Raw genomic sequence first — 25147 nt, 5'->3', positions numbered from 1 at the left:
ACCAGACACTTAGCATATTAGACTTTTATTATATAGGATGCATTTTATCCCCATAAGAATGCTTAGAGCTACCTTTACCTACAAATAAAGAAATAGAGGTCCAGAGGAATTGATTTGTCCATAGCTAATCAATGTCAGTTTCAGAGCCCGTGTTCATGATGCCTCTATGACACTACTCTTAGCCCTTTCTGTGTCAATGTGAAATTGCCCTCTTCTGTGCCACCTGCATTTACAGTTCCCATGGCCATGTTTCCAGGGCAGGGCTGTTCAAGATGTCTGCAGCCACTGGCTATTTTTTAGCTCTTCTTGTTCCCTTACTCTGGTTTATTCCTCAGGCAAATTGGAAATACCTTCTCCACTGACCCAGCGTAATAAAAAAAATAATTTTTAAATATATCCCTGAGTTCCTTGTTACAGAAGTTAACTTCCCTTGTGTGCAGAAATAAATCTTGCAAATATGAGAGAAAGCAGATGCTCACCTGTGCAGAACACCTTCTGAAGTACTTTGTCAAAGGAGAGATGTGGAAATCTTAAATCAGATGAAATTTCCAGGTGGGATGTGTGCAGCCTATCTAAGTCTTTAAGATTTCCACTTCCAGATCAGAAAACAATTTGAGTTGGCTGTTAAGACCATCAATATGAAAAGGATTTAGAGACCTAATTTGATTTTAAAATATCAGATTCTGGAAACCAATGTATGAAAGAGAATTGGTGTGAATAACAAGCTCTAATCTCATAAGTGTGTGGAGGATGCTCGTTCCTCAGGCCCTTCTCGCTGCTGTATAGGAAACCTAAGAGAAGCCTTGTAATGCATTCCTGCAGATTTCAAGCTCAGGTAAGAAAGAGCTTAATCTTGTCGCATCTCTCTTCATGAGAGTTGGGGTATCTTCTGCCCTAACATGGTAGTCGGGGCCATCCTAATGTGCTGGGGGAAAAAGATACATGTGAACAGATCAATGTTAATGAGGCATCATGTAGAAACAACTGGAAAATTTCAGGCCACAGCTTTGCAGGCACCTGTAGGCCTCGTTGGCCTTTTATGAATAGGACAGTGAGACTGTGTCAGGGCTGTTCAATGTGCAGGCCTCTGGGGTCCGAGAAAGACTAAAGTCCTGGGCATACTGTGCATTGAAGGATGTGTGTCTCTGCCATTCTGCACTCATGTCAGTGTGGTTGTGAGAAGAAAACTTTTGTTTTCTTCTCTCTAGCTTTAACTGTCAACCTTATTCCTAATCCTTTGTTCTCATCCTCTCCTATTTGCAATTATAAAGACTGCCACTTGCTTCTCAAAGCTTCTGTAAAAGTAATTCTTATCATCTGTTATTCTCTCCATTGTGCCACGTTGGTGGTAGGGAAGGAGGTGGTAGAAAGGAGAGAGAGGACAGACTGTCTTCAGAGCTGAGATTGGAGGGTAAGGCGACGCTCTGGGTCTGGAGCCATGGAGAAAGCAGATGTCTCTAAGAAATCTTCTTTGTCTAAACCGCCAGCACTCTGAGCCTATGGACTGTGAAGATCAGAGCTCAATAAGTAGTTAAAACCAGCAGGCAGTGCCCAGGAGTTCAAAGCCTCTAAGGGCAAGGGGTGTCCTTTTCCCTAGGCCAGTTAGATTTGAGATACTAGACTAGTAATCTGGGCAGCGGTGAGGCGAGAGGCCAAGCAGGGTGCCCAGGCAGCAAGAGTACCTTCATGTTGGATATTTACTGCTCCTGTCAGGATGCTCTTTATGTTCTCGCTATTGAGCTCTGTGGAAAATTCCAGGCAAGGGCAGCCTGTCACACTGTATCTCCTCATACTTGTCAAGTTCCAGAACATAAATTCTACAGGGTTTAATCTAGAGACACCCTTAAGGATTCTCTGTTCGAACCACTTCATGTAACAGTTTAGAAATCTAAGGACAAGGTCAGAGAATAACTCATTATTTAGGGTATAGGGTAAGCTGCCATAAAAATTGATTCAAAAAACAGAAATGTCTTAAATAAAACAGAATTGTATTTCTTTATTTTGTAGAAGTGTAAAGCTGGGTAGCCCAGGGCTTGAGGGGCCAGTCCACTGCTATCCTTAACATGTGACTTCTGTCTCTAGGGCCAACTCAGCCAGGGGAAGTAGAAAGAGGACAGGTGGACAAAGGTGAAGGGATTGAGAAGTACAGATTGGGGCTACAAAATAGTGATGGGGATGTAAAGTAAAGTATAGGAAATATGTCAACAATATTGTAATAACTCTGTTTGGTGCCAGCTGGGTACTAGAAATATCAGAGGGGATCATTTTTGTAAAGTATATGATTATCTAACCATTATGTTATAGACCTGAAACGAATACAAAATAACATTGAATGTAAACTGTAATTGAAAAAAATTTGAAAAGGGTAAAGTTGGGCAAACTGGTCACATAAATCAGGGTAGATCATCAAGAGACCTAAGACAAGGAAGGAGCAGGTGATAAGCAGGGCTAGTTCATCTTGAGACTGATCTAGCCAATGAGGAGATTGAACTAGTGATAACTGGATAGCATCAGAGAAAATCTTCTGGACCTAAAGGGGCCATGTCCTTTGGAAAGATTTCCACTTATATTTCAAACTCTCAGAGAGTTCAAGACATATAGAGATTCACTGTAGATAATCTACAACACTACAATCCATTCCTTCTCTCCATTTCACCCCTCTCTGCAGATCCTGCATGGCCCTGGATCTGAGCAATATAGGATTAGATCAGTAGAGAGAAGAGAGGCCATTTTGATTGAAGAGGATAGATGAAGGTATATAATAAAGGCTTTGGCATGTTTTTTTTCCAACCAGAGGAACTATTTGTGATCCTAGGAGACATCTAAACATTGGGACATTCATCCATCTGAAGACCTCGGAGGTAGTGGTGAACCTGGCTGCTTAGATTTCAGACCAGTGGTCTTCATGTGCCATAACGGATCGTGGTCACAGAATCTAAATTCTCTGGTCAAGCGAATCTAACAGGAAGATAATGAGGCAGCAAAAATATTTGATGAGAATAAGTAATCAACCAAACTAAAGGTCCCTCTAAATTTCAACTGCCCCTCATAATAGTTAACACTCATTCCTTACTACATTCTAGTCACTGTTCTACACGTTTATATGCACTCCTTTGAAATACTCTTATTATTTCTATATTTAAATGAGAAAATTGCACAAAGGCTAAGTAAAATGCCAGGAACTATTCGGTTATTAACTGGTAGAGCTGGGGTTTGAACCCAGGCTACTTGGCCCACCTGCGGGACCACTAAACTCTTCTGCTTGCCAATACTGATATTGTGTTTCTGTTCTGCAGTTCGTTTGTTTGTTTTATCCATTGATCATTTCCTTTGGGCTATTCAGCCTACCAAGTAAAAATATAAACCCTTTAAAGGCAGGGACCTGTGTTGATTTTCCTCAGGCCTTTACCTAGTGCTACACATAGAGTTCAGTATCTTGGAAATGCTTCATTGATGAGTTAGTGACGTTAAACCCTCACATTCCAGTTAAACATTCTCTGCATGTTATCGTTAAAGGCCAGTGTGAGAGCATTCTCATCAATTTCCTTTTCTATTTAGAAGTAAATGGCTCAGGTGTTGCATTAAGAGCTCACAGCATAGTTCTCATCCTGTCCCTGTGGCTGAAGAGGTCAGAGCAGCACCCATCAATAGCCAGGCCACTGCAACACTGTTCGGACCCATTCTGACACCAGCGAGAGATCCTCGAAGAGTGAGTGTCTTTCTGGCTTCTTTTGTTGGTAAGCTTTTCACCTTTTAGTCCGTTTCATCCTCTACTCACTGGGATATTGCATTGCTAAGACCTAAGATTAGTTGCTTGTGGAAGAACGAGTGGGCGTGTGCAGCAGGCTCTGTTAAAATCATTACCCATTCTCCTCCCATCACTGCCTGCACAAAATGTCCAGATTCGTGACTGTGTTCCAAAAGCAGTGCTCAAATCATAATCCCAAGTTTTAAACTACATCTTTCTAGATGAAGAAGAAAAGGTGGAAAATGTTTCTCTGCGGTTATTTTGGGAAAGTGACCTGAGAACATAATAGATTCTCAGTAACTCTTTGTTGAATGTGCGAAGTGAAAAATGTTTGCAGAATTTTAAATTAAGAAGACCCCATTCCCAAAGGATTTTCTTCTTTCAAGGACAGAGTTTCCTCCTATGTAATCCATTGCCACCTTCCTCTTGTTAAAAGTCACTGACTCCAGCATATATTTTCTCACCGAGCCTTTCCATTCACGCATGAATCTCTTACGAAAGGCCTCCCATTGGTCAAGATCCATGTGAAACTGGAATGCAGACTTGGCATAGATAAGGTACTGAAGCACAAGACTATTTCTTAGCTCCTATTCCTTAATTTGACATCTCTGTGTGAAATTATTGATTTGTATTTATAGTCTAGACAGGCCTTGAAAACTCCCAAATTAACTGGCCCCTTGTCAAAAATCTCTCCCCAGATGACAAAAATGATTATGGGATTTAGTTTTCTTATTTCATTAGCCTGACACCTTGGCCACTATTAATTGGACTAAAGATGAGTGGCTATCCACAGATTGGAGAATGCATCAGATTGTATCTTTTGAGAAAACTAAAGAGAAAATCAGTGGCTAGAGAAATTATATAAATTTTTCACTCTACCAAAAAAAAAAAAAATCAGTGGGCACCCTTTATTAGTTCAAAAAGTTTAAGTTATTCTGCAGTAACAAATAGCTCCAATATCTCAGTGGCTTAACCTAACACAGGTTTATTTCTTATACACACTTCTTATCCAATGCCAGTGGGAGCTCTGCTCCATATTGTTACTCAGAGACTCAGCCTGATGGATGTCTCTACCACCTTTAACTACACCATCTAGAACACACAGACTCCTCAGTTGTGACCATAGGCAAGGAAGACTGGAGAATTATGCATGAGCTTAATGTCACTCCTGCTCAAGGTTTATTTTCCAGGACCAGTCAAATGAATCCACTTCATTGCTTAGGTTTAGGAAATATAAGAAAACAATATTTGGTAAGCAGTATTCTTTCTGCCACATACAACTAATACTATATATTTATGAATCCATAACTTAGGTGTCTGTCCTAATTTTATACACTTTATTATAAAACCAGTCAAAATAAAAAGAATAAATGGTGAGATTAAAAATGTACATAGATGTTCTCATATATTTTATCCCTGTAATCTAGCTCATCTTGCAAACTCATTGGACACCATAATTCCAGGGTTATTAATATGTCATGACTTTCTGGCTCCCTGTGAGGTATGGCTATATCACTGCTGAAAGAATTTCTTACCCCCTACTCTGTCCTTGTGTCTTTACAATTAATTGCCATTTATGAAGATAGTCTGGGTTTACCTTTGTTTTAAGCAACTGGAAAGAGTTTAGCTAAGAAAGTTGCCCTCTGCCCATTCTCTCTGAGATCCATTAGAACATTTCAGTCTAGAAATGATATCCAGCTACTGTCTGATTCCAGAGACACAGTGATATTCAAGCTGCTTGTTTTTCCTTGAAGGTTCACCTAAATCCATATGAATCTTTCCTGCGAATATTCCTTTTTGCCCTTTCTAGCACAGGCCTGGAGCATGATGTTTATTCAAAGATAATCCAGTGTTGACCATTCAGCCTTAAGGCCAAGTTGATCCATAGCACAGTAGTTCTCCCTAAATAATGGGCCCTCACATATGGAGTCATGGATTTCTCAGAGAAGAAATGGACCTTGGATTTAATTCTGAAAAATATCAGGTCTCCTTCTCAGAGACAAGACCTTTAACCTGTGATAGAGAGGGGGTCAGAGACAGATATATCTCCAAAAAAGAATGGGAGGGGTTTAGCTTGTTTTGTAGTTTCTGCTTCCAAATTTGCCACATAATTGATTCTTCCTTCAATGGAAGGGTAAGAATGGAAAGGCGTAAAAATGGAAAGGGGTATTCAGAGATCCAAGCAGGGAAAAGGAGATGCCCATCTTCCCCATTCCAAAAGTAAATGCAGATCGCAGCACTTTAGAATCCTCTCCTATTTATCATTGACCCCTGGCAGTTTGTCAATTACTCTAAGAGAGAAGGTTTCCTGTCCCAACATCTGCATATTGTCTCATGTTATCATCCCATTAATAAAGGGGACCTAGCCTGTGGGCTTTATGACCTGGTAGGGAATTAGTTTTTCATTTTTAATACAGTTTGGATAATTTTCAAAGGCAATGGCAATACTTTTCACCACCTGGAAATTTCTGTGATTGTCAGGAACATGTGTACAGTAAAGTGATGCATGGCGACAGAACAGATAACCATTATGCCTTCTTTCCTGCTGCATGCAAAGCAAAGGGATGCCTACATAAATGTAGGTCACAATGTCTTGAACATGAGCAGTGGTGTTTTTCTCCCCCATAGAACCTCTTGAATTCACAAGGATAGTGAAATATCCCTGGAATTGTGTCCTGCCTATATCTTTGCCTTTTCTAAGTAATCATGTGATCCTCAGATAGCCATAATTTCTAGGGAGAAAGGTACTGGGAATATTGGAGATTGAGGCTTACAGAGTAACATGACTTGCCTAAGGTTACAAGGTAGGTGGATGCAAATCTGGAATTCATATCTACCTCCATCTGATACCAAATATGATGCACCTAGCCAACAGCATGTTTCAATATTTATTCTTGCATTATCTAAATTCTCCATTTGTTGACCTTCCCAAGCAATAAATAAATTGGAAATCAACATGGACTTTGGAGAATGAAGACCCACAATGTAAATAAGACATACATGCAGCTCTTGTTGGATTGGTCCCCGTCCTAAGGGGGAGGGATGCAAAGGCCATTATTGAGCAAAATCAGGCAAACATCAGTAGAGCTATGGCCTTCCCTCCCTGCAAGCCCCCATGTGAGCTTTCAGAGCAGGGGCTGCAGTTTTCTTCAGAGGATGGTGTTTTGTGTCATCAACGTCTCACTTGTTTCAGCTGGAATTGTGGGGTGAGATGTACACACGGAAATTAATCTACCTCCTGGTGATAGCCCCCCATCACCACCCAGACTCACCATTCAGAGGGTGACCAGCCCCCAACATGCTGGGCAGAAAGGGTTTGTGTACTCACACACTTTGTGAACCACCCAATGTCAGGCAGGTGTTATCAGGTCTACCCATGCAGGAAACCTAGGGAAAGCTCCAAACAGATTTTCCCATGCCTTCTTTCTTTTTTAAAAAAAAATATATTCTTATTGATTTCAGAGAGAAAGGGAGAGAAATAGAAATATCAATGATTAGAATCATTGATCAGCTGCTTCCTGCACACCGCCTACTGAGGATTGAGCCCACAACCTGGGCATGTGCCTGACCTGGAATCGAATGGTGACTTCCTGATTCATAGGTTGATACTCAACCACTTAGCCATTACTGGCTGGGTTTTGTGCCTTCTTGACCTTTCAGGAAACAGTCCATGTGAGCTTTTCTTACCTTCACAATATGTTTGGGCTGCATTTGTTAGGCTAAGATGTGAAGCAGTCTACTCAAACATCCCCTAAACAAGAATGGTCCTTAGTAATATGGTGCTGCACAGAGGTATAAGCCCCTAGGTGAGAACAGTGCTACACACACACACACACACACACACACACACACACACACACTATCTCTGGAAACCCTGTATTTCTTTAGCATGTTTTCTTCGGGACTTACAAAATGTAAGCATGTGCAAGACCTCAACTGACCACATAGCAACCCCATGGGACAAACAATGGAGTTGATTACCCCATGTTACAGGTGAGGGGACTGAGGCGCAGAGGCCCAAGGGAGGCCTCACCTTCAAATTGTGTATGCTTGAGCCTCACTCAGAGTCTCCAAGGTGAAAAACTAATGAGCTTAGGGTGCTTTGTTATAATGACTGGCCCTCTCTTCTCTCTAACCCAGCAATTTCCTCATGCCTCCAGAAGGGACTCAGGGAAGCACAAGTTGTGGCAGGAAGCCACCCAAGCAGTGCTGAAGTGCCAGTGGGAAGTGAGACACAGGGCAGTGGTAAAGCCATATTGGAATGCTGCCACTCCCAGAAAGCAAGTCACCAGACAGCTAGGTAATTTTAACTTCTTTTCTAAAATGAGAGATCAGTATAAGAAAGATAAGCCAATTTATAAGCGACTGCTTATCGTCCAACTTCCTCAAGCTGAATTGACTGCCCAGACTGCTTTCTTAATAATACATCATTTTTCACTTTGCATCAAAATCATCTCATCTTTAGTTGCAGAAAAACAGAACACTTGGTTCCAATGAAATCTTCCTTTCTGATGCTTCACAACACATTCTTTGTAACCTAGGAGCAAACTCCCAATTTTCATTCTCTTATTCCAATCTCCCTCCCATCCTTGCTATATCTCCCTTCAACAACCCAGTGACATATCTATACGCTGTGCCAGATTCTAAACAAAGTATCAGGCCTTGGGGAAAAATATAGATATGGCTTTATAAAATCACTATTCATGCTTCTTTCTTCATCTATGACCCTTCCCTCAAATCTCCATTGATAAATTCATTTTGATTCTTCAAAGGTTCTTCACAGTCCAGTCTCCCTGGGAAGGTCAATGCTCAGTGACTTGTCAAGACAGTTTGGCCTTATTGAGATCTACAAGGAATAGAAAGGTAAGAGTGACAAGTAGGCAACATCTGGGCAAGTAACAGGTCATGCTTGGGGTATGGTAAGTGTATTTTCTTAATTTATTGATTGACCAGTAAGAACCACTAGAGATTGTTAATAATATAGGGTGATAGTTTATGAATTTAGTTGCTTAGAGAAATCAGATGTTTTTGATGAGGGACTATCCTAGAAAGGTATTTATGTGAGAACACCTATATATCAAGTGACTTGGGAAAGCTTCAAAAATAGTACAGGTTATAATTCATAATGTCATGTGTTGTCTGTGTGTGTGTGTGTGTGTGTGTGTGTGTGTGTGTGTGTGTTTGCTCATGCTCACATAAGTAGGGGTATGATATGGTTCTTATATCCCCCAAAATCAGAGTTCCACTTCTCATGGTATTAAAATACTATAAAGTGCCTTCAAAACCCAATTTATCTGAGTTTTTTTATTTTGATTCATAAAGCAGCTGACATTGTTCAGAACATAGGAACTCTATTACAGCTTCAGAGAGGGAGAAAAGAGATAAGAGATGATGTTGAATGTGGACAGATGCCTGGACAGCCCATGGAAACTGTGTTTTTTGATATGTTTCTAATACCAGTTTATTATCTCAACATTTTCCCATTAAAAAAAAATAGAAGACAAAACCCATTTGTTATCTGATGATTTACCTTTTGGATAAAAATTAACTTCCTTCACAAGTTGCACATGATTCAGACATTCCTTAACTTATTTAATTTATCTAGAAACTCTGAAGTAGGTATTAGCATTATCCCCATTATACAGATGAAGAAGCTGAGATACATGGTTCAAATAAATTTACCAAAGTCTCTCAGCTGGCAAGCAGCAAAGTTGGGATTCAAACCTGCCATGTGCTGCTTTAGTCCATGGCCTTAAACATCATACACTATGTTAGAGCAACTGGCTTTCACCTCCACACCTGCACGGATGGTAGCAAACATCACATGTTGTTGCTGAACAAGAGTCAAGAGAGTTTGGCCGCCACTTAAAAGGCCCTTAGACATTTCCTCACTTTGTAATTAACAGTCCCTTTAGGTCATTTTAACACTCTTACAGTTGTAACCACAATACTTGGTTCTTTATGAAACATAAAGGCACCTTTATGAACACAGCATAGAATTAGGAATCTGGAGACCTGGGTTTTATACCTAAAAGTTTTCCATATGTAAACATCTCTGTGGATCAAAGCAAGTTTCTTTTTTTTAAATGTCTATTCCTTATATTTGTATCCTATAGAAGCCAGAAACATTATGTGTTTATAGCTTTGAAGTTCAAAATGAGATAATATGTGAGGATGTACTTAGGGAAGGAAAATGTCTCCCTCCCATCCAGGGGACTATAATTATGTGTAATAATAAAGGATCGAAATAATAGGTCATGAAGTAGTCATCCCAAAGGCAACTCAAGCGCACAGCCTCACTTGATCACCACCCTGGTGAAACTGCTCCACTTTTTTAAAATATATTTTTATTGATTTCAGAAAGGAAGGGAGAGGGGAGAGAGATAGAAACATCAATGATGAGAGAGAATCATTGATTGGCTGCCTCCTGCATGCCCCACCCTGGGGATCAAGCCCGGAAACCTGGGCATGTGCCCTGACCGGGAATCGAACTGTAACCTCCTGATTCATAGGTTGATGCTCAACTACTGAGCCACTCTTGCTGGGCTGAACCTGCTTCACTTTGAAATATCCAAACAGTTGCTGGACCTCATTCTTCAAAGGAGAATCTAGAAAGAATCAGTATGACCCCTCCTCCTAGTTTGGTCTTAGGAAGTTGTAAGAAATGTCTCCGGTGGTCTGGCCAGTGGGGGTTAGGTTGGAGTTTAATTGTGAGATTTAGTGTCACACTCCAAAGTATTAAGCGAAGGAAGACAAAAGCATCAGTGTAGATTACTGGAAGCACGTGCATTTCATTCTGCAGAAAGCATGTACTGGGATGCACGTGGGGATATAAATTCCACTTTAAAAAATAGTTTCTCTTTATACATTATGGTCAGTGAATAAGAAATTCTTCAAGTTCATATCTAAGTGTATCTAAATATGTATATATGTGTTTGTTACTAGAACAAACTAGATTTACAAGTCAACACATTGTTAGAATAAGAAGGAAACTGATTCCGTATGTTCAAAATGCTCACTGCACAGAAAAAAAAGCAGATGCCTATCTCCACAATAAGGTAAAATTCCATTTCTATTCATGTAATCTCTACTAAAGGCTTAATAAGACATTTGCATATTGTTAAAAGAGAAATGACACAGAAATTGAGTAAGATGTTAGGAGATTTACCAAATGAGAGATAGAATTTGAATGCATTTGGAAACGATATTTGTGTAATTAGTCTTTTTGATCTGGTATCTATGGAAACAAACATATATTAGTACCCAGAATAGATCATTGTGTCTGTGTTAGTGTAGGACAGAACCCATCTCTTCCTGACACCACGTCTAAAGCCCAGGTCTCTTCTCCAGTCAGCCCTGGACCTAAGGGAGGATGGCAGAGTCTCGGTATTTGAACAAATCTGATCACGCCCTTTCCAGACTATGCGAGTTCATTGACCTGTTTGCAGGTTTTTCAAAGGCTGAATCACAAGTTTCAACCACCTAAAGGGACGAAAAGGTCACAATAGGAATGCTATAGCAGTGTGGGTAGATTCAGTTGCAGGTTAGACACATTTAGGAGGAGGTCTCCCTGATGGTCCCTGTTTCTGATTCACCACCTGGAATGTTGGCGCCCAAGCTCAGCTTCCAGAGAGCAGTGGAAACGGGAACCACAAGATGGCGCTGTGCTGGTAAGGGGGGTTTACATCTGTAGTTCCTGGCCTGGAGAATTTGTGTGTGTTTTACAAATTCTCCAGCACTGAAAGCTGCCACTCAAAATAGCCCTGACCACTGAGGTACAATGTTCTCTTCCAATCAAGCAAGGAAAGTTGGTGAATTCAGTTGGACTTCCAGCAGCAGGTGATAATGATGTTTGTTGCTGCCAATACGACTTTGTTTTGACCTGAACTGTGCAAACTAAGAGCATCCTAAAGAATTTCAAGTATGTGTATTAGTCAAAGAAAATGAAACACAATATAACTACATTATCTATCTTTTCCTAAAACGTGTTATGTAGGGCCCTTTCCATGGTGTGTGTGTGTGTGTGTGTGTGTGTGTGTGTGTGTGTGTGTGTACACTAAGCGTCAACTACTTGTCTTTAGGATTATTATCATTGACTATGATTTATTATTTCACTCTTTCAAAAAATACTAAATTTCTACTAAGTACTGGCTCTCTTCTAAGTATTTAGGGCACAGTGACAGAGACAAGCACGTTCTCTGTTCTTAGGAAGCTTGCATTCCAATGGAAGTACCAGATAATAAACAAATGAGCAAATCAATATGTATATGTCAGATGCTTGACAATGCTATAAAGGAAGGTAGAACTGGGGTTGGGGCTAGAAAATGACTGGAGAGTCTATTGACAAAGACTTCTGTAAGGAGGTGCCAGCTGAACCAAGCCCTGAATGAACCAGCCAGGTGAATGCCTCAGGGAAGGTGTTTTCAGACAGAGGCACACGTAAATGTACAAGGATGTGAGGAAACACTTGTAGGTGGGTTGTTATTAATCTGTCAGATTCAAAGTAAGTTGGTTCAGGAAAGTCTGTGCTCCAACGAGGACTGGGGGTTAGAATTGACTTAATGTTCTCTTACCGCTGACACACGGAAGGTCTCCTGTCTGCCAGCTGGCAATGCATTTTCCATCCTTTCCCTTAACATTTTTAGATTTATGTGGTTCAAATAAAGTGTAAACAGAAAAAATATACAGATAACACGTACAAGAAGATCTTCCTCAAAAAAAAAAAAATTGTGCCATGTCAAAATTGAACTATCACAGGAGATAAATGATGTACTAGTAAGTCATTGCATGCAGGAAGCGACTTTGTTAAGATGGCCCTGGGTCTGTCAGACCTGGAAATGAGTGATAGGATTTCTGAGTGCTTCCCAAATACAGGTGCACTGTGCCCACTACTGTGAAGGAGGCAAAACAAAAGGAATGCATAATCTGTGTCCCCATGGAGCTGGTGCCTAGTTAGGATGACAGCAGCCCTGACCCTCTCTTCCTGATTCATCTAAGGAGAATAGGTCATCTCAGCCTTTGACATCAGACAGAAGACAGTACAGAGCCCAATTCTGCCACCTATAGGCTGTCAGACTTTCAAAATAGCCTTTACAGATTAGACAATTTATCCAAAGCAGGCCATCATTTAGAAGTAATCCAAATGCCTAGATAGATTGGTGTGGTACAAAGGGAATGGGTTTGGCATGACTTACAAATTTATTCATGGCTATAATTATGTTTGGACTTTATACATATTTATATTTTAAATAGGATTTGTCAAATCTCTTTGTGAATTGCATTCATTAAATGTATCAATTCATTTCAACTCAGAATGCATAATCATTAAATTTCTTTGCCAAAGAAAGCTCAGAACATATGGATATAATGAATACAAATAGCCAATCAGTTAGCCATCTTGCATGTTAAATAAACCTTAGTCTATACTAGATCCTGGACATATACAGTCAAATTTGGTCCTATTGCCCAAGAAAACACACTCTAGTGATGGGGCAGGAGATGTAAATAATATTTGCAAAGAACGAGTAACTCTTTTCAGGTGTTAGGGACCCCTGAGGGAGTCTGAAGCTCTTAAGAGAAGTGAGGATGGAAATAGTTTGTGGAAGTATCTATATTTATAAAAGGCTAAGTGACCAACTGTACATCTGTCTGACCTTTCTACCAACGGGCTGGTACATATGATGGCAATTTAAAAATAAACGTTGACTTGCGCATGCACAATACTTGTAAAGCTCTCGCTGATGCCAATCGCACAATTTTATAATATAATTAAATTTTATAATTTAATCGCACAGTTTTAATTTTATAATACTACTAGAGGCCCAACGCATGAAATCGCACGAGACCCAGAGTCCCGCCTGCCGCCGCCGCAGGACCCATGAATGCACCTCCTAGTGACCGGTCGTTTGGTCGTTCCAGCGTTCTGGCCACTGGCCTTTTATTATATTAGATATTATATATACTACTAGTAGCCCTGCATACGAATCCATGCCCCAGTAGCTCGCTGCTGCCCTCCAGTGGCTCTCCGCCTGCTGCCCTGCCCTCCTGTAGCTCCCCCTGCCCCCCTACTCCTCCATATAGCTTGCTGCCCTGCCCCCTCCTGTAGCTCTCTGCAGCCAGCTTGTATCCAGTAGCTCACTGCCACCCTCCTGTAGCTCTCCACCACCCGCTTGTAGCTCGATGCCTCACCCTCCTGCTGATCGATCCGTGATCCTGTTGTTACGCGGTTGGTCATTATGCTTCACAGCATAACGACCATTTGCATATTACATATTTATTACATAGGATTTTGACATGTAATTTTTGCAGTAACATAATTACTGCACAATCTTTCTTCTAATTAATTTCCTTTCAGTGTGCATGCATCTGTGCACGGGGCCACTAGTAACTATATATGGTAGGTAGATGAGATTAGCCTGGAAGGCTGTGTGGAATAAATGTGGAGAAAGAGAGGCAAGGAGAAAGGAAAGTTGATGAAGGAACCTAAGTAGTTTAAAATGAGGAAGAAGAATGATGAAAGAAGAGAGATCAGCTATTGAAAAGTTTGAAGCCATCACATTCACTTACCCCACGAAATTTCATTGAAGACTTTCTATGCCTCATATATGTCTTGATGCTGGAAATGTAGAACTGTATGATACATGACTACAGAGACATGTGTCTTACCCTATATTCCCTGAACACATTGTTGCCAGCGTGCAAGGGGAAATTGTGTCAGACTTCTCTGACCTGGGACAAACATGTATTTTATCTGTTAACTTCACTAGGAAGAATATATGAGGTGGTAAAGGTTGGACTCAATGTTCCAAAACATCGTCGCAAACCAAAAAGTGAATACAGCAGCAGGATGCTACAGGAAGAGAAGGTGAGCTGGAAAGCTCGCAGGATGATACTTTGGATATCCAAATAAGGACATTCCACCTGTATCTTCCTTATCAGAAACACACATGGGTTTGCAGTTATGGTCCTCCAATGAAACGAAACCAATAGGACAATAGGATTTGTATAATAGATGGATAGATAGATAGACAGGAAATGTGACTGATTTATTTTAAGAAGTTGGCTGATACCATTTGGGCAACATATCCAAAATTTGCAGGGCAGGACAGCAGTCTGGAGATGTAGGGAAGTGTTGATTTTGCAGCTCAAGTATGAAGGCAGTCTGGAGGAAGAATTATTTTCTCTTTGGAGAACTTCAGTCTTTGCTCTCAAGCCCTTTTACTGACTGGATGAGGCCCACTCCCATGATTGAGAGTAATGTGTTGACAACTGGTTTAATTGTTAATCACATCTGAAAAATACCTTTACAGCAACATGTATGCTGGTGTTGTACCAAACAACTGGGCACCGCAGCCTGCCAAGTTGAATCATAAAAGTAACCATTATGAGATCTCTATATACTTTGAGCCCTGGAAGAGCTTGTGAAGAGCAACAGAGAGAGGTAGTCTTCTACACTGGCACAGTATTTTAAGCCAATGGGCCATAGGTTGCTAAGAATGATGAAGACCATGCTAACAATAAGCACTTATTGAAATTCCAATTATTCATTTGTTTTTGGATAAATATGTATTGAGAGCATTCTATTTGTCAGCTCCTGTCATTTGAGAGAAATCAATGTTACTGAGCTGTCCCAAGAAGCTTATGATTAGAAATAAATATTAAAGCTAGACTTACCCTTAAAAATAATCTATCTGACCATCTCCTTTTAGAGAAATGGGAGTAGGGAGCTCTGACTCCTGATCACACAGTGTGCTAACCCTGGAGCTGCAGTCATGCCTCAGAATGGCTGATTCCCACTTAGTGTTCTCTTTCCTCAATGAGAATCCAGACACTGCCCATATTTCTGCACTTAACCTCATTTGCCAGCCATGGTGCAATCCTCCTGGGGATGTTTGGGTCTCATTACACAATGAAATGAGTCATTAACATTTTGAGAAGAGTGGCAGAAAAAAAATATATGAGAACTATCCAGAAAAGCAACAAGAGTCTCTTATCTGCTCCTTAGGTGGGCTCCTAAATAGTATAATTTAAAACACACACCGATGGATTGTTCACTCTTTATCTCACCACTGAAAAATAAGACAGAAGGGAGAGTTGAGAAAGCAGCGTTACTCCAGAGTTCTGTTATGGAAGCATGGAGAAGCCAAAAGAAGGGGTCCCTCCATGGCACGGAAGGATCCTCTGTGTAAGCTGCACTGCTTGGTGAGGCCCTTTCCTGAACTGAGGGGAAGAAAGCTGGGGTCTCCCTGAGCTGAGAAAGTCCCTGAGTCATTGATTGACACACATTTAATTAAAAGACAGGAGGAAAAAAAAAAAGGAGAAAAAAAAGGGTCTGTGTTTAAGATTTTCTGGGAGGTTGGTGAGTGAATGGTGTCATTAAAGAAAGGCCTAACTCTACACTGTTCTCAACCTCATGCCATCTCCTCTCAGCCCATGGACAATTTCTATTGTCCTGGACAGATTTGAGGTGCCTGCTGCCTTAACAGAAGTACCAGCTTCCTTCCAAATGTTAGCATGATGTCTGTTCGTGGTGCCATGACTTTGCTATTGTTAAGTTCTTGTGCTGATAGGCTGAGGTAATTGGGGTGTGCAGGTCAATAGCCTTGTGCAAGAGCATGAGTCGATGACTAAAATTATCTTATGTACGGCTCTTAGCTACCATCCGTCAGACCAAACCACAAGCCTAAAAGTGCTAAACGACTAAAATACCAATAAATACCTAATCTTTTTTCAACAAAGATTGAGTGCTTGCTATGCTCCACGCACTTTTCAGAAAACGTGACGTGTAGTTGTTCATTTAATCTTCACAACAGGAGGAGACAGGTTCAGTTCACATGATCCCCAATTTATAGATGGAGATGCTGAAGCACAGAGGGGTTAACTTGCTGAAGGCTATTCATGCTGGAGAAGACCAGACTCCAAGGCCAGGAAGCCTGATCCTCAGTGACTCTTAAGTTTGTGGATCATAACAGAACATGCAACCCACCCTTAGGTGTTACTAGAGTACAGGTACTAGAGTCTCCAACCTTCTGGGATGAGAACATTTCCTCAACCAGGGTGGCCAGATTGCCCCGATGAAAATACAGGACTCCCTGTTACATTTGAATTTCAGGTAAACAAATGCAGGAGAAGTGTACTTAAGGATACTTATAAGTGTATTCTATGCATACTTGGAACATAGTTATCCTAAAAGATATTGCTCTTCATCTGAAATGGAAATTTAACTGAGTATTTAGTATTTTGTCTGTCAAACCTACCCCCAACCCACCACTGCCACCCTGTTTCCTGAAATCAACTTTTCCTCATTTTTATGCTTTCATAGTTTGGCAGGTCTGGGTATAGACAATTTCTGTGAGACCTGTAACAATTAAGATGGATAGGTTAACTAGATCTAGACAGTGAAGGTGCCAGTATCAACATGTTTAGAAACTTTATTTAAGAAACTATTTCTTTCAGAAAAGAAAAAAGGCTATGAAATTGTAGAAGTGGGATATTAGTATTCTGTCACATCTGAAACCTTTCCAAGTTGGCTAATTAAATTACACCTTCCAACAGAGACTACAAACACAATTTCAGGTTCTAATCTCTTAATAATCAAGCATTCTATTATTAATGTCCTCTTCCTCTTTCTGGGCTTAATTGCTCATTGTACTACATGTGGCATTGATTAGCCGTAGGAAGAGAGTGTTCTATTTTGTTGGCTTGTGAGAAAAGTGGCTATAAAAAGGCATTGAATGGGAGAGCGGGCTCTACCCAGCTGTGATATGGTGAGTGGGGGGTCTGTGTCTCAGGAAGCAAAGGCAGCCAGCTTGTTTCATTGGAAATAACAGCATCAAGTTCCATATTTCCCTGTGAAACAGCCATTCTTGATCAAACATGACTTAAAATCCAGCCCTTTAAGCAATAACGTGTGCGGAGCTTTGCCGATCATAACCCGCTTCTACAGGTATCATGTGGGTTAATCTGACTCTATACCTGTGAGTCAAACATTTGTATCCAGATTATAAGTCTGACGCTAAACAAGAGTAAGTTACTTTTGTCAGGTCACACAGGTAGGGGGATGAAGACAGTGTTTGAACGCAGACATTACAATTTCAAATCTTATGATCTTCCCGTTATATTACACTATTGCCCAGCAACAGTGAGTCAAGTCAATGTAATTCATCAAACATTGGTAGGGTAGATATCATGTTCCATAAACCAAGTATGCACTAGGAGATTATTTTAAAGAAGATACTTGTAGAGGCAGACAGTCCTAACAAAATTTGTGTTTGACTCTGCGGTGCTTATATTTTCTTACTGACCTGCAGGAGGTTATGGAGAAATGCTATGCCATTATGGTACATGTCACGGCTGCTCCCTGGCACCTTCCTCCTCTTTTCCTAGTTTCTCTTTTTCCATTTTAACTACCTTAGTCTGTGTGCATGTCTATTCACATGCCTTAGGGTAAAAACCAAAATAAGACAGCCACTTATTAAGCATCCACTACTCACCAGGCCCTAGAGATACAACATAATTCTAAGACAAATGTTATTATTCATACCTCACATGTGAGAAAAGGCTCAAGATGGTTCTGTGAGTGGCTCAGAGCTAATGTATGTCAGAGCCTGGATGCTAACACATTTATGTGAATGCAAAACCCAGATGCGAAAGTGGGAGAACCTCATATTACAGAATAATGGATGCATAAATACATAGCAAATATTTTAACACTTACTACAGCTGTGGGAAAACCCTGAAAGAATACTAATATATGATCCAGGTAAAGGATAAGAGTATTTAGTTATGGTAACACAATTGTGTGTGGCTTCTGAGACATTAGAAAGCAGGACCAGAATTACAAAGTCTGAGACCCCAGTCCAACCTCACTGTTAGTGTTCCCTGTGGCCATAGGGAAGTCATTTAAACCTACTTGAACATTAGGTTCTCACCTACAACATAAAATTCTCTCGCTCTCAGATGACGTTGTAAGATTTAAAGAAGAGCAAACATGTGAAACTATTTTGTTAACTTCAGATGTTGTAGAAATGCACTTATGTGTACTATCTTACTGATGCTACAGGGAGTAGGAACCTGTGTATGAGGCGTCTTCCCTCTACCCAGTGTTCCTTCCCGTTTTTCACAGTTCAGAACTGTGATTGTTTTTTTTCCTGTGACTTAGCAAAAAGATAAAATCATTCTCCTTGCAATATAGGAATCGTTTCACAGCTCTGCTTCCGTGCAGCTGGGCTTTCTCTCCCGGCTGTGAAGTTTCGCGCCACTTCTCCTGTAATCGCTGCTGACTGGGACAGCAGGCCGATTTTTCAGTGGGAGTTAGCAAGTGCCTTTCCCAGACAAGCATGTACCGAAAGGGAAATCGCGTCTCTCACGTTTACTCTCCCTGGTAATCGTTTCAGTGAAGCCTGTCTCAACATTTCTGGAGGCCTTCTGGGCGCTCTGGGAGTATTGCCATTCTCACTTTTGGAAAGATGATTTAAATCCCGTGTTTTCAACACACAGTCACTGTAGGGCACCTCGGTAGGGACAGAGCCTTGGCAAGAAGGAGTTCTGTGAAACATTGGGCTTGCACTGGCATGGATGGCGCCAGCAAGCTGCAGACGATCTCGAGAATGAGCAGGAGAAAAGAGGCTTTTGATCAAGAAATATTTCCTGAGTAAGAAGGAGGAATCAGTCTCTCTCTCTCTCTCTCTGTATCTCTCTCTCTCTCATCTCTCTCTCTCTCCATCTCCCTCTCCCTCTCCTTCTCCATCTCCATCTCCATCTCCATCTCCATCTCCATCTCCATCTCCATCTTTGTGTCTCCCAGTCTGTGTGCCTCCCTTCATCCCTCTGAGTAGTCAGATATAGATATGTTAATTTTGAGACATGTCCAAACGTACACAATATTTGGGGGTTGGCTGAGGTTTCCCATTATTTATCGGAGCCTCCAATCTCACCATGCCTCCTGGTAGCATCTGTCCTTGTTCCTACATAGAGAGGTACCAAACAGAAAGCCGAGTACATCAACCCTCCCTAGAGGCTAAAAGTATGTACATCCCTGCTGAGAATCACCTCCTAGGGAACTGGGAGGGCTGGTGGTTCTTATAATAATGAAAGAGAAAGGTTTGGTGACCACCATATGGGTTCAATTCCAGTTCCACCACTTAAAAGCTATTTGACTTTGACTAAGATAGTTAATCCTGGGAGCCTCAATTTCCTTATCATTAAATGGGGGAAGTAACAATAATTGTGTGGGGGTTTGTGAGCATAAAAATAAAGACTGTGGTTTAGATGTTTAAGAGACAGATAAGGGGAAGGCGGGTTGTGGTTACTTCCTGAACTAGCCGGCACTGCTGCCCTCATCTCTGCCCAGGGACAGAGTTACCTTTTCACAAGATGCTTTCTGTGACTTTTTCCTACTTCACACTTTGTTGCCAGTGTTAACAATGAATTCCCCAATCCTGGTATCAGACAGTCACAGTGACAGCTGGCTATTTCCTCATTCCCCAGAAAGAGCCACTCACGTATGTGTATATTAAAAGGGCTTATCTCTTGATTCTCTTGGGCACACGTCAGTAGAGTGGGCCCTCTATGTCTATGTTTTGTATTCAACACCACATGGACCGATCAGCCCACTTACATACTAACAGGGCAAATTAATGTACCAAGAATTTAATAAACTGAGGACATGATCTCTCAACAGTTCCCTTGCTCTCCCCTACGTGACTCTTGCTCAGATAACTTTTTCTATGTTGAAGGGAATTGTACAAATGTTAGATAATTAATGAATGAATTTTAGAAATAGTAATATTATAAAAGTGGAAATATCCTTCCATCCTTTCTTCCTTCTCTCCTTCCCTCTTTCTTTCTTTTTCTCTCCCTCTTCCTCTCTTTCTTCTTTCCTTCCCTTCAGAATAATCTAACATCGAAGCTTGTAACAGTAAGAAAAATGGAAATGCTGCCTCAGCCGCAATGAACAAATGGGTGGCAAGCAGTTGTAGTCAAGAGTTAGGATACAGTGGATGTTTATTTAAAATATGGGTTTTATTATTTTGAAAATTCAAATGATACTAAAAATTGATATCACTTGTGCCAAAAACAAGCAATAATTAGATACTGGATGGTCTTTTTGGAGGAACCCTGGTTTAAGCAATCAACTGCCCAGTTTCTGAATGGTAATTCTGAGGAAGGCAATGAAATTCCTTATTGCCAACTGAATGACACTTAGACTTGGGAAAGACATTGTGAAGAAAATAGAAAACTCCTCAAAGAGCTTCCTTCTGCAGGAATGTGCACTCAGCCAACCTTGTGACCTCATTTAAAAACACTTCCACCGCAGTGGTCTCACACGACTCGTTCATCCCACCCCATTCCTAAGCCCAGACTTTGTAAGATGCTCCAGGGGGACCCTTTAAGGTTTCAAATATCCAAAATGTGCTTCTAGTTGCTCAATTGTCTGATGCCGGCAGGTAAATTCACAAGTGTGTCCTTTGAGAGTGGTTACCTGGTATGTGGGCCATATATGGGGCAGGGGGAAAGGAAGGTATCGCTCAGGCTGTGCCATAAAGGCTTAAATGGCATTAGGAAAATGAATTCTATTTTTTTAAAAAGTGATGAAACTAGGAAGCAAGTTGGCCTCTTTACTTGATGATAAAATAGAAAGGTACTCATCCATGAAATAGAAAGAGCTGAAGACTACTGCTTCTGACATTTCATTTCGGTTTCTGCAGATAAGTGTTTGTTACCATGAAATCACTGAGGAGGAGGTAGACCTGGCGTTTTAAGATTTGGAGAGTAATTTAACCCTGTCACAGATACCTCAGGTGAGATAGAACTTTCCTTGCACATTTCTTCTCAGGCCAGAATCTACCCCTGCTCTTCAGTAGGTGGGGGAAAAACCCCACAGAACTGAACAAGTAATCCAACATCCTCATCTCTCCAGAAATGCATTTTCTTCCCCACGATAGAATCTACTTGCCAGCTTCCAGATGTGAAGATCAATAAGGAAATTGCCAGATAGTTTCTTGGAAATTGTGAAAAAACCGGGCAGGTGAATTTAGCATTAGGTTATGCACAAAGTCAAACCCTCCTGATCATCGATAACCTAGGGTATTGCAGCAGGTTCCTAGCCACAACCCCTCCCTCCCCAAATTCTTTCTAATCCCCACACTATTTCAACCAAAATAGTGTATCAATTCCAGCCTTACAATCTAATACATAGCACCAAGTCCACACCACATTCTTTGCCACAAATCTCATAACTGGGCTGTTACTTTATTCAAGACTTACTTGGACCAGACCAGGCACGATGAGTATCCCGGTCTTATTTTTCTGGGTCCAAATATTTATTTATTTATTTATTTATTTATTTATTTATTTATGAACTTGCCTCATACTCTAGTTTATACCATAGTTTGCATTATCCTTGTCAACTTCCCCTCAGACCAGGGATTTAATCCCCGGCCTTGAAGTGCTAATTCATAGGCTGGACTCCTGCTGCCTATAGACTGAGCACTCTGGTCTTGCCATGTGCCTGGATGTCTTTTTCTCTCATTCCTCCTCCTGCCTTCCGAATTGGACTGTTTTCCTGAATCTGCACTAGCAGCATCTGGAAATATATTGCATCCAGATGAGGACAAGCAGTCCACACTGGACTGAACTGCGTGCCCCAGATGTAGGTCCCAGATCCTTCCTGCTTCTCTCTGCTGCTGCATTCACTGGGGCATGACCCCTAGAAATAAACTCAGAGTAGACAGCCCTATTCCAATTTCATGGGGTTTAGATGAGTTTTACTTCCACTTATGTCTATTTCAATATTATTTCCATTGTTGTCAAAGCAGTGATGGTTACATTTTCAACCAAAGTTATGTCCACTTTGATTACAATAATGAGATTTTAGGTTAAAAAATTTTCATATGAAATCTACTTATTTTCAAGCATATATTTACTGCATGCTATTTTAGAATTATGAAAGAAGCGATGTCCTTGGCCTCAAGTTTGCTCTTTGTTATGTTAATCACGACTGAGGTATTTTTAATCCAAAAAATTTTACTTCGCAGAAAAATTAACAAAACTATGTGTTGCAGGGACAGAAATGATTTTATGCAGTTTGCTTTCACTAATAAAAATGAGATATTGATATGAAATTTCTGCTCCAGAGATTTTAAGACACTGAACAGAGAATGAGTTTCGATGTAAACAGAAAGGAAATTGATTTTTGCCCAAGAGCTCTGCAGTTTGGTTATTAGGAATAAATTAAACACCTAAGGAAATGTGCTCCCGGCCTCCATCTCTTCATCCTCATTAGGAGTATTGTCAGAATTACATAGATTGCCGCCACGAAACTGTCCTGGCCTTCACTCACCCCACATTTTCTTCACGGCTACTTCATGCCAGGCATTGCTCTGTGCTGGCAAAATAGGAGTAGCAAGACAAGGCCCTGGAATAACAGGAGCATTGCTTTTGGTGCAGAGAGGGCTCAACTCCCACCACTGGCTGCTTTCACCAATTGGCTGCCTTTGCCACTCTCCTGTGAGATTTCCCTCCTCCAATCCTGGGAGTTGTTATTACCCCCACCCCCCTCAAGATAAGCATACAGATAACACTCATTCCAGGGACTTTTCTGATGACTGAGAAGAAAATAAACAAAATACCAGAAAAAAAGAAAAACAACAAGAGAAAAGGAAGGAAGGTAGTTCTACAGATTAACAATAAAAAGATAAATAATCCAATTTAAAAATGGACATAGAATTTAAAAATGTTTCACCAAAGAATTTATACAAATAGGCAATACACACATGAAAGCATGCTCAACATTACTATTTTATTATTCACTAGTAGCCCTGCGCACAAATCCGTGAGCCAGTAGCTCGCTGCCGCCCTCCAGTAGCTCTCTGCCCGCTGCCCCGCCTTCCTGTAGCTCTCCCTTCCCCCTTCCCCCCGCCCCCCCTCATAGCTTGCTGCCCTGCCCCCTCCTGTAGCTCTCTGCCACCCGCTTGTAGCTCGCTGCCCCACCCTCCTGCTGATTGGTGATCCAGTCATTACATGGTCGGTCGTTACACGGCATAATGACCATTTGCATATTACATCGTTATTATATAGGATTATTTATTATGTAAGTGTAAATCAAAACCACAATGGAATATCACTTTAAACCTGGTAGGTTGGCTGTAATAAAAGAGACATACCACAAGTTGGTTATGATGTGGAGAAATTGTAATTCATATCCATTGCCGGTGGGAAGGTAAAATGTTCTTTGGAAAAGAGTTAGGTGCAAAAACCTGGAGCTCCCAAATTCAAGACCAGGAGTGAGCAGAGATATGAGGGCAGATTAACATGGAGAGCCTCAGGTGGTCAGCTTAGTGCCTAGGCACCACGTTGTGAGGACCATGTTTGCCCAGGTGCCCCTCCTGGTGATTCTGTGCTTCCTTCCAGACCCCTCTCAGACCCTCCTCTCAAAACCACAGGAAATCAGTGGCTCTTTCCCTATGTTCACACAGTACTTTCTCTCTACCATATTTTTGGACTCGTTCATGGCCTCCTGTGTTGTTCCAACATACTAAGATAAACCTTTATGTGTACAGAACATTTAGAATAGTTCGATGAGTACCTCTGTTCCCTCATGGATACGGAGAGTCCAGAGCTGTTAACTCCCCAGTAGCTCTGATTGCCAGTTCACATCTGTCCTTACTGGACATAGGGCCTTCTCTTTCTGGTTGTGACTTGTGTTGTCACTATCAGTGTTCTATCACATCTAGGACAACACCTACCTTTCTTCCATGCACTCTTATGTGACTCTCAGTGCTGGCATGAGCTCCAGAGGAAATCCACTAGTGTCTAAAGTTTATTTACCAACTTACACATAAATAAAAGTTTTGGTATTTCCATCTCCTAATCATGCTGCAGGCATAGTCAAATTGAAGCTTTATTTATTCTCCTTTCTATCTCTACTAGTAGCCCTGCACACAAATCCATACGCCAGTAGCTCTCTGCAGGGCCTGGCTGCTCCACACCCACTGCCCAGAGGATCTCCGCGGCCCAGAGGCCCATCCACGCCCTGGCCTGGCCAGAGGCCCATCCGCGGCTGGGCATGGAACGCTTGCCTCATCGCCACAGCGACCAAGTAAGCATTCTGCCAGGCCTCTCACGCTGCCTGCTCTCAGCAGCCACACCCCGGGACTGGGGAACTCTGGTGGGGCTGAGAGGACTGGGCGCTGCCATCTTATGGCTATGGGCGCCGCCATCTTTGTGACAGAGTGATGGTTAATTTGCATATTTCCCTTTTATTAGATAGGATGATTCCTGGAAGATGTGTGGAAAATTCTAATTTAGTGGCTTCCACTATTGTAACTGCCTTCTCTCTTGGCAATTTATTCTCATGCTTTATCTCTTTGACCTTGGGGGGAACAACATACTGATCTA

Source organism: Eptesicus fuscus, chromosome 16 (genome assembly GCF_027574615.1).
Source record: "Eptesicus fuscus isolate TK198812 chromosome 16, DD_ASM_mEF_20220401, whole genome shotgun sequence".
Classification (NCBI taxonomy): domain Eukaryota; kingdom Metazoa; phylum Chordata; class Mammalia; order Chiroptera; family Vespertilionidae; genus Eptesicus; species Eptesicus fuscus.
This window is presented reverse-complemented; position numbering follows the sequence as displayed.